The sequence below is a fragment of the Pteropus alecto genome, unplaced genomic scaffold, assembly GCF_000325575.1.
Source record: "Pteropus alecto unplaced genomic scaffold, ASM32557v1 scaffold95, whole genome shotgun sequence".
Classification (NCBI taxonomy): domain Eukaryota; kingdom Metazoa; phylum Chordata; class Mammalia; order Chiroptera; family Pteropodidae; genus Pteropus; species Pteropus alecto.
Genome location: NW_006441071.1, coordinates 7,460,782 through 7,470,002, shown reverse-complemented (window position 1 = coordinate 7,470,002; position 9,221 = coordinate 7,460,782).

The window sequence follows — 9,221 nt, the reverse complement described above, 5'->3', positions numbered from 1 at the left end:
CTTAGTTTCCTGAAAGTTATTACAGATATGTATATTAACTTTATTTTGCATCTATTGCTATTTTCATGTGATCTTTCTTTTTCAGTTTGTTGATATAATAGATTCCATTAATTGATTTTTAAATGTTGAACCAGCCTACCATACTTAGGATACATTCCAGTTTATGATGTATAATTTTTTCTTATAGGTTGTTGGATTTAATTTGTTGTTGGATTCAAGAACATTCAATATTTTCTGTAGGATTTTTACATGAGAGATATTGGTCTGTAGTTGTCTTTCTCATAGTGTCTTTGTCTGGTTTTGGTATTAGAGTGATGCTGGCTTCATAGAGTGAGATAAGATGTATTCCCTATGCTTCTATCTGCTGAAAGTGATTGTAGAGAATTGGTTTCATTTGTTTAAATGTTTGGTAGAATTTACCGTTGAACTCATCTGAGCCTGATACTTTATATTTTGGAAGGTTACTAATTACTTATTCAATCTTTAAAAATAGATATAGGTCTATTTGAATTGTATATTTCTTCTTGTATGAGTTTTAGCTGATTGTGTCCTTCAAATAATTGTTCCATTTCATTTAGGTTATTTAACTTGTCACCAAAAAATTGTTCATAGTATTCCTTTTTATTCTTTCCATGTCTATGGGAGCTATAGTGATCCTGTTTTCTGGTATTAGTAATTTTTGTCCTCTTTCTTTTTTTCTTAGTTAACCTGGCTAACACTTATTGATTTTATTAACCTTTTTGAAGAACCAACTATTGTTTTTGTTAATTTTCTCTATTGATTTCCTTTTCAATTTCATTGATTTCTGCTCTAATTCTTATTATTTCTTTTCTTTGCTTCCTTTGGCTTAAATTTGTTCTTCTTTTTGTAGTATCCTAAGGTAGAAACTTAGATTATTGATTTTAGTTTTTTTCTAATATATGAATTTAATATTATAAATTTCCTTTTAAGCACTGTTTTTGCTGCATCTGACAAATTTTGATAAGTTGTGTTTTCATTTTCATTTAGTCAAAATATTTAAAATTTATCTTGGAATTATTTCTTTGACTAGTGTTATTTAGAAATACACTGTTTAATCTCCATGTATCTGGGGATTTTCCAATTATCTGTCTGTCATTGATATCTCATTTAATTCCATTGTGTTCTATAAAGAGACATAGTATTATTTCTATTATTTTAAATTTGTAAAGGTACATTTTATGGCTCAGAATATGGTCTATCTTGATGAATATACTATGTGAGCATGAGAAGAATGTGTATTCTGTTGTTTTAGATGGCATAGTCTATAGATGTCTATTATAGCCAGTTAATTGATAGTATTGGTGAATTCAACTATGTGCCTACTGATTTTCTGCCTGCTGGATCTGTTCTTTTTTTGAGAGAGGGGTTTCGAAGTCTCTTACTATGATAATTGGATTAACCTATTTCTTACATTTCTATCCATTTTTGATTCATGTATTTATGAAAGTCTGTTGTTAGGCACATAAATGTTAAGACTTGTTATGTTTTCTTGAATATTTGATCCCTTTATCATTGTCAATGCCCTTCTTTATCCTTAACATTTTTTGCTTTGAAAACTACTTTATTTAAAATTAATAGAGCTAATTCTTTTTTCTTTTGATTGGTGATAGCATGGTACATTTTCCTCCATCCATTTACTTTTAATGTATATGTATCTTTATATTTAAAGTGGGTTTCTTGTACACAGCATATAGTTCAGTCACATTTATTAATCCACTCTGACAATCTCTGTCTTTTAATTGTGGCATTCAGACCATTGAAATTCAAAGTAATTATTGATATAACCAGGTTAATATTTATCATTTTTATTACTGTTTTTTTAATTTGTTGCCTTTGCTTTTGTTTCTATTTTTGTCTTTCACAATTTTCTGCCTTTTGTGGTTTTAATGGACATTTTATGATTCCATTTTCTCTTCAGGTTTAACTATTAGTTAACCTTTTTTAAAATTTGTTTTCAGTGATTGCCTTAGAGTTTGCAATACACATTATTAGGTAATTCAAGTTCACTTTCACATAACCATGTACCACTTCAAGGGTAGAGTATGTACCTTATATAAAAAAAGATAATTCTAATTTCTCCCTCTCATCCCTTGTACCATTGTTGTCATTCATTTCATATATATATATAAAATTAATATTTATACATTTATACATGCATATAAATGTTCATGGGCATACATGTTAAAATACATTGCTGCTAAAATTATTTTAAAACTTTTATCTGTTAGATCAATTTAGAATAAGAGAAATAAAACTTTCATACTTTCATTATATCTTCACTTATTTCTTCTTTTATTTATTTATTTATTTATTTTAATATTGATTCTAGTTTCTGACCTATTTTTTTTGCCTCTGGTCTAAGGAACTTCTCACATTTCTTCCAAGGCAGGTCTACTACCAACATGTGTAATATGCCTAAGTGTAATTTGGGGCATTTTTCTAATTTCTGTTCTTTGAATTTCCTAAATCTGTGGTTTGGAGTGTGACAATTTGGGAGAAATTGTCAGTCATTATTGTTTTAAATATTATTTCTGTTTCTCTCTTCTTCTGGTATTTCCATTATACATATGGTGTATTTTTTGTAGTTATCTCATGGTCTTTGAATATTATGTTTAGCTTTTTTTTTAGTCTTTGCTCTCTTTGCTTTTTGATTTATGAGAATTCTATTGATATGTGCTCTATGTAGCACAAAATTTTTATCTCAACTGGATCCAGTCTACTAATAAGCCCGTCAGAGGCATTTTCCATTCCTATTACAGTTTTTTTTTTAATCTAGTATTGCTTTTTTGTTCTTTTTTTAGGATTTCCATCTGTTCTTGCATGCTGTCTACTTTATTCATTAGAGCTCTTAACATGTTAATTATAGTTGTTTTAAATTTATGGTTTAATAATTTCAACATCACTAACACTTCTGATTCTGGTGCTTGCTCTATCTCTTCAAAGTGTGTGTGTGTGTGTTTAATTTTGGTATATCTTGTTGTTATTGTTGTTGTTGTTGTTGTTGTTGTTAATAGCTGGAAATAATGTACCAGATACAAAATTGCTGCAAATAGGCCTTTAGTAATGTGGTGGTGAGATCTAAGGTGAAGGGAAGCTTTCTGTAGTTAGTCCCGTAATTAAATTTCAGTCTTTAGTGAGCTTATGCTTCTGAAATGTAAATTTTACAAGTATTTCTCTTTTTTCCCCACCTCCCTTAGGTTGTGCAGAATGGCTAGTGTGGGCTGGAGTTGGATATTCCCCTTTTCTCACATGAAGAGCTAGAGCCTGTAGGAGTGTGTTATTTCCCTTCCCCAGATCACTTAGGCTCTGACATTTTAGGCTCTTTTCAAAAAGTTTTCCGTGAAGACAGGCCTTGTTACAAAGAACAGAATGCCTTTGAATTTCAAAATGGTTTCTTTTCTTTGCTCCTGTTGGAAACTTAAGGAGATGTTTCTCTGATATTTACTCTAGGACCCTGGTCAATCTCCTGGAGGTAAATCTCACATCTTTGCCTACCCTATACTGAGACTCCTAAAGTCTTCAATTTTCAGACTTGTCTTCACTGAGCCCCCAGCGATTCATCGGTTATAGTTCAAGTTTTCCTTCTCTAGGTACTACCTAGGTGCCTATATGTTATGAGCAAAAAAAAAGGGCTACCAAAGGATCACTGTTGAACTGTTAAATGCATTTGTGTTTTTCCACAAAGCCAGACTTATTGAATAGAGCCTTCTCTGATAAACTGATCAGATATCCAGGCAGGTTAACAACACAACACACAGAAAGGGGGAAGTACGAGACTTACGTGATAGAAAGGAGAGATAAAGTCCTTAGCATCTCTAAAGTGAGCTCTTTTGACTGGTGGCACAGATTGCTGCGCGATGGTTCCAAGCCAGCAGTTACAACGAACAGGGCAAAAGGTCAGAGTCTTCTTCAGCTCTAGCTCACTGGTCCCTGGTGCTATTGGGTTAGGCTTGAGCATCGTCACTCTAAGTGTTCAGCACATATAGACCTTACAAGATGGAATCCTCATGCTTATGGACTCCTGCAGATGAGGCCAATGTTTCTGTGGTTTGGGGTATTCCGGTTATACCCTAAGAGTGTTCCCATTATGTGCAAGTTGACATTATTGTCATGGCTCCCATGGAATCCATTTCGTAAAGTTTAAAAAGTCCTCATTTCTTTATTCTCTACACACGAGAGTTTCAGCTTGTGAGTATCTGCTCTGGTGAGACTTTACTCCCTGTATTCACCTATTTCTCCAGTCTTGGAGGCAGGGCTTTCCATTTTTCTTAGATTTGAAAGGGTCCATACCTTTCTATGGATCCAAAAATATTTATTGATTTTTTTAGTCTGTTCAGCTTTTTACTTGTTAGAATGGGGAAAATAAACTCACAGTACAATACAATTGGATACAAAGATAAAAGTATCTGATGAAAAATGCCTATATCTCTTTCTTAAGAATTTTACTGAATGGTACTATTGTGTTTTATAAAATGGTCACCAGTTTCTAAGTCCTTTACACTATAATTTGAAACCTAACACAAAATAATTATTACAGAAAAGGCAAGGGAAGAACACATCATAAGAATAGATTGGGTTGTATTGGACCTGTTCTGCTCATTCATGGTACTAAAAAGAGGAGGCCACTTATCAATCAATGTTTATGGTGTCAGGTATTATGTATTATCTTGTTCATTTTGCAAAAGAAAAAAATATATTCTATATTCCATTCATAATTTAATGAATCTGTGCCAAGAACTACATACTCATTCTAAACTAAACATAAAAATGTAAGAAGAAAATGTAAGATAATAGATAGGAAAGGTTAATCCATGACATATTCCTGAACTTTTACTAAATCCCTCTCTGTCTCAATTACTATGCTAAGTTTTATGGATACAAATGGAAGAATTGGACTTTGTGATTCTCTCTTGTTTACTAGATATTATCTAAAACTATACTCCCACGCTGAATTATTTTTTCTCTCTAGCATTCCAAATCTCTTCAGGCTTCTAGGATTAACTCCTTATACCATCCTGGATGTAAATTTTTTATGATTTTTATACATTAGTCATGGCAGAATCTCTTTATCTGTTTCAGAGAGCCCTATTATACTACCAGCTGGAAATCTTCACATTTGCCTATTTTTCACCTACTCGTGCAGAATTCTAATCTCCCAGTGTCTACCCTATAACCTTGAAGCCGAAGTTGGCAATATTTCTTGAGGCACCATGTAGAGAGATTTAATCCTAAAGCGACCATGAAAAATTATGCATGTACTACCAATTTAAATGCTGCACTTCATGAGCACAGTTTGAAGAGAGAAATTATACATAGTTGCAATGAACTCTGAAACTTCTTGTAAGAAACAGTGATATTGTAAGGAAACCAGTAAGTGTATCTGCATTCATGATTAACTAAATGCCATGTAAAAATTTACTATGTTATAAAATTGCATTCTAATTTTATTCAATGTGAATTTGGTACTGCATTTTACTATACTCAAACTCAAATAATTCTTAATAAAGAGACCAGTATTTGTTTTTTGCTATAAGATTCTCAACAAAGAAATAGGAGTGCATACACTGATATGAAAAAGCAATATATTAATTTATTCAATTATTAATTTTATCCAATACTTGTTAAACAACACCTCTCTAAGGAGTTCTGTAAGTTCTTGTGTCAAAAGTGGCTAAGTCGGGGTTACTTGTTTACTGTCTGCATTCAAGGGCTTTTATAAAATTGTTTTTGTTTTTTTGAAAATAATAATTTCCATTTTTCTTAGATTTGAAAAAACAAAGAACTAAAGGAAACTATGGTAAATTTATATAGTACCAGTTATGTTATCTTCTGTCCTGATGATTGAGATCATCAGGTATCCTTCTGAGACTAGGTCTTCTCATTTGTTTATTCATTATCAATTTAATTTAGATATCTAAAATATGTTGGACATTGTGTTCAGCACAAATTTATAATTATCTCATGTAATATGTCATCAACAAAGGGAATAAATATTTCTTTCTCATTGCACGAAAGGACATTATGAAACACAAGTTAAATTCATTTTGGAAAATTATTCAGGCTAGTAAGCATTAAACCTAGAATGTAGGCCAGAATTAGCTGGCTAATGTAATGCTTGAATTCTTGCTGTTATATCATCCTGCTTCTTTTGGTGATATTGAGGCTCTTATTTCAGAGTATTGTGAAGATTTCAGTGACTGAGAAAATATCTGTAAATTTGAATGACTATTATGTGTAAAACATATATTTATAATTTACTCAAATTTACCATTTCCCTAAAAAGCATTATGAACTTGAAGGTAAGTTTATATTCATTATAAGGAAATTTTTCTTTGATTTCCTATTTTGATTCACTTTGAGATAATGTCATGTACATGACTATTTAATTGTTACATAAAATAAAGTAGAAAGATACATAAATATCAACTAGGCAAATCAAATCACATGATAATCAAAGAAAAATGTTTTAAATTTCCCCATTATTTAAAATGATAAGAGAGAAAGTAAAAGGACGTTGCAGATATTTTAAAATATTAAAAACTGCAGTGTTTATTTTCTTTCAGTTTGAAATAATTGATTACAAATAGTGTCAAAATAAATGTGGCGAGAATCCATATTAACTTTCCTTTACCTAGAACTGTATTTATTTCTCCTTTATTTTTGAAGGATAGTTTTGCAAGCTGTGTAGTTCACTTTTGACAGTTCTCTTCTTATACCACTTCTTGCTTCAGTGATTTCAGACAAGAAATCTATTGTTATCTTTAAAGCCTGGTATTTCTGTTAAAAGTAATGCATAAGTACTCTCTGGCTTATTTCAATTTATTATTATTATTTTATCTTTTACTTTCAAAAGTTTACTTATGGTGTGTCTTGAAGTGGGTTTCTTTAGGATTATCTCGTTTGGGATTTGCTCAGCTTTTTCAATGTGTGAGTCTGTGCCTTTGGCAAATTTGGGAAGTTTTCAGTCATTATGCTTTCAAATACTCTCAGTATTTTTCAAATACCCTTTTTTTTCTCACTCGGGGACTTCAGTGATACTGTTGGATCTTTTGCTCTGTTCCATAGGTCTCTGAGGCCTTGGTCATTTTATCTTTTCACTACTTTTTCTCTGTTGTTCAGAGTGGATGAATTTTGTTGTTGTTGTTCTTTCCTCAAGGTCACTGATTTTCCAGTGAATGATGTTTATTGTTATTGTCTATACTTACCATTTGTTTCTTTCTTTTAACACTTTGCTTCACTAGGATTTTAATTTTTTATTTGTTTCCAGGAAATTCGTATTTGACTGTTGAAATATTTTTATGATAGCTGCTTTAAAAGCCTTGTCAGATATTTCTACAAAGTGATTCATCTAGATATTGGCATCAGTAAAAAGTCTTTTGTCATTTAAGTTTTGATTTTCTAAGTTATTGATATGGTAGATTATTGTAATCTAGAGATTTAAGTTTATTATGTTAGAACTTTCTGGGTTCTACTTGCATATTTTATTTTGTCAGCCACCCCCCTTGCTTAGGTTTAACACATGGGTCTTAGCTTACTTTTGTGGACTCTAGTTTCAGTAGCGATTTAGTTTTTGGAGACTTTGTGATGTTATTTTGTTCTGATTTGTTTACCTGGTACCACTGGCACTACCGCTGGTTCTTGATGCTGCTGCCTCAGGGGGCAGAAGAGATTTTTCCTATATAATATTGCTCAGTGTATAAAGTGAAGTGAGATCTCTTTTATCGGTGGTCCCCGTCCTTCCAGGTGTCTCTGAGCAAGTAGAAGAGCCTTGTCCTGCAGAAATACAGCAGCTTCCCACACCAGGACACTAATGATGACTAAATTCTGCCTGCCTGCCCCACTTCAGGAAGAAGAGCATTAAGGAGGTATCAAACAGGTTTCCTGGGCCAGTTTTCTTGATAACACTTTGGTCTCTCCAGAGAACTGCTTGCTAACTTCCATATCCTCAGCATCATTGCATCATCTCCTTTTGCATTATTACCAGATTTATGCTTTTGTTTAGTGAGAAGGAACAATGAGATACAGGTCTATACTACCTTGTTTAGACAGGAAGTCCAATATAAACTTTCCTAATCATCAGAATTATAAGTCCAGAAAGATATGCAATATAATAATTTCTAATCATCTGTCTATGTATGTTAGGAATGCTTGTTGTTATTATTGACATTTTAATAAGAATAATAAATATCCAGATAAAATAAATTCAACATCTAGAGATTTCTTAACATTGACCATTTCTCTTTCTCCAATATATTATTGTAGCCTTGCCTATATCAGGAAACTCTAGCCCCAATTTTGAGTAAATTATGTATTACATCAGGATTCTTATGAGGATTAAATAAATTAAGCTATGTAAAAACCTGGAACCATATCTAGCTGAGATTCTTTCTTCCTGTATTTCTATCTATCTGTCTGTATATTGTTCCATCCATCCATCCTCCATTTTAGCTACTTATTAAAATCACTTTATTGAGATATATTGACATGCAAAAAGCTATACATACTGAATGTATACAGCTTGATGAGTTTGAAGATAGTATACACTCATAAAACCATGGCCACAATCAATGCCATAAACCTATTTATCACCTTCAAAAGTTTCTTTCCATTGATTGATTGATTGTGGTGAGGCCACTCAGTGTAAGATCTACTCTCATCACAAGCTTTTAAGTATTAAATTCTGCATTATTAACTGTTGATACTATGCTGTACAGTAGATCTCTAGTAATTATTCACCTTACATAACTAAAACTTTTTACCCTTTGGCCAACACTTCTCCATTTCTCCCGCTCCCCAGACACTAGTAGCCACCATTATACTCTCTGTTTCTATGAGTTTAACTATTTTAGATTCCTCATGTAAGTGGGATCCTGTAGTATTAGTCTTTCTGTGGCTGGCTTATTTCACTTAGCATAACATCCTTTAAGTTCCTTTATGTTTCTGCAAATGGTGCGAATAGCTTCATTTTTAAGGCTGAATAGTATTCCACTGCATGTAAGTACATTTTCTTTATCCAGTTATCCGTTGATGGACATTTTGGTAGCTTCCCTTTTTGGCTATTGTAAGTAATGCTGAAATGAACATGAGGGTACGGATATCTCTTTGAGGTACTGATTTCATTTCCTTTGGATATATACCCAGAAATGGGTTTGCTAGATCAGATGAAAGTTCTATGTACACTTTAATATTGCTCTAAGTTA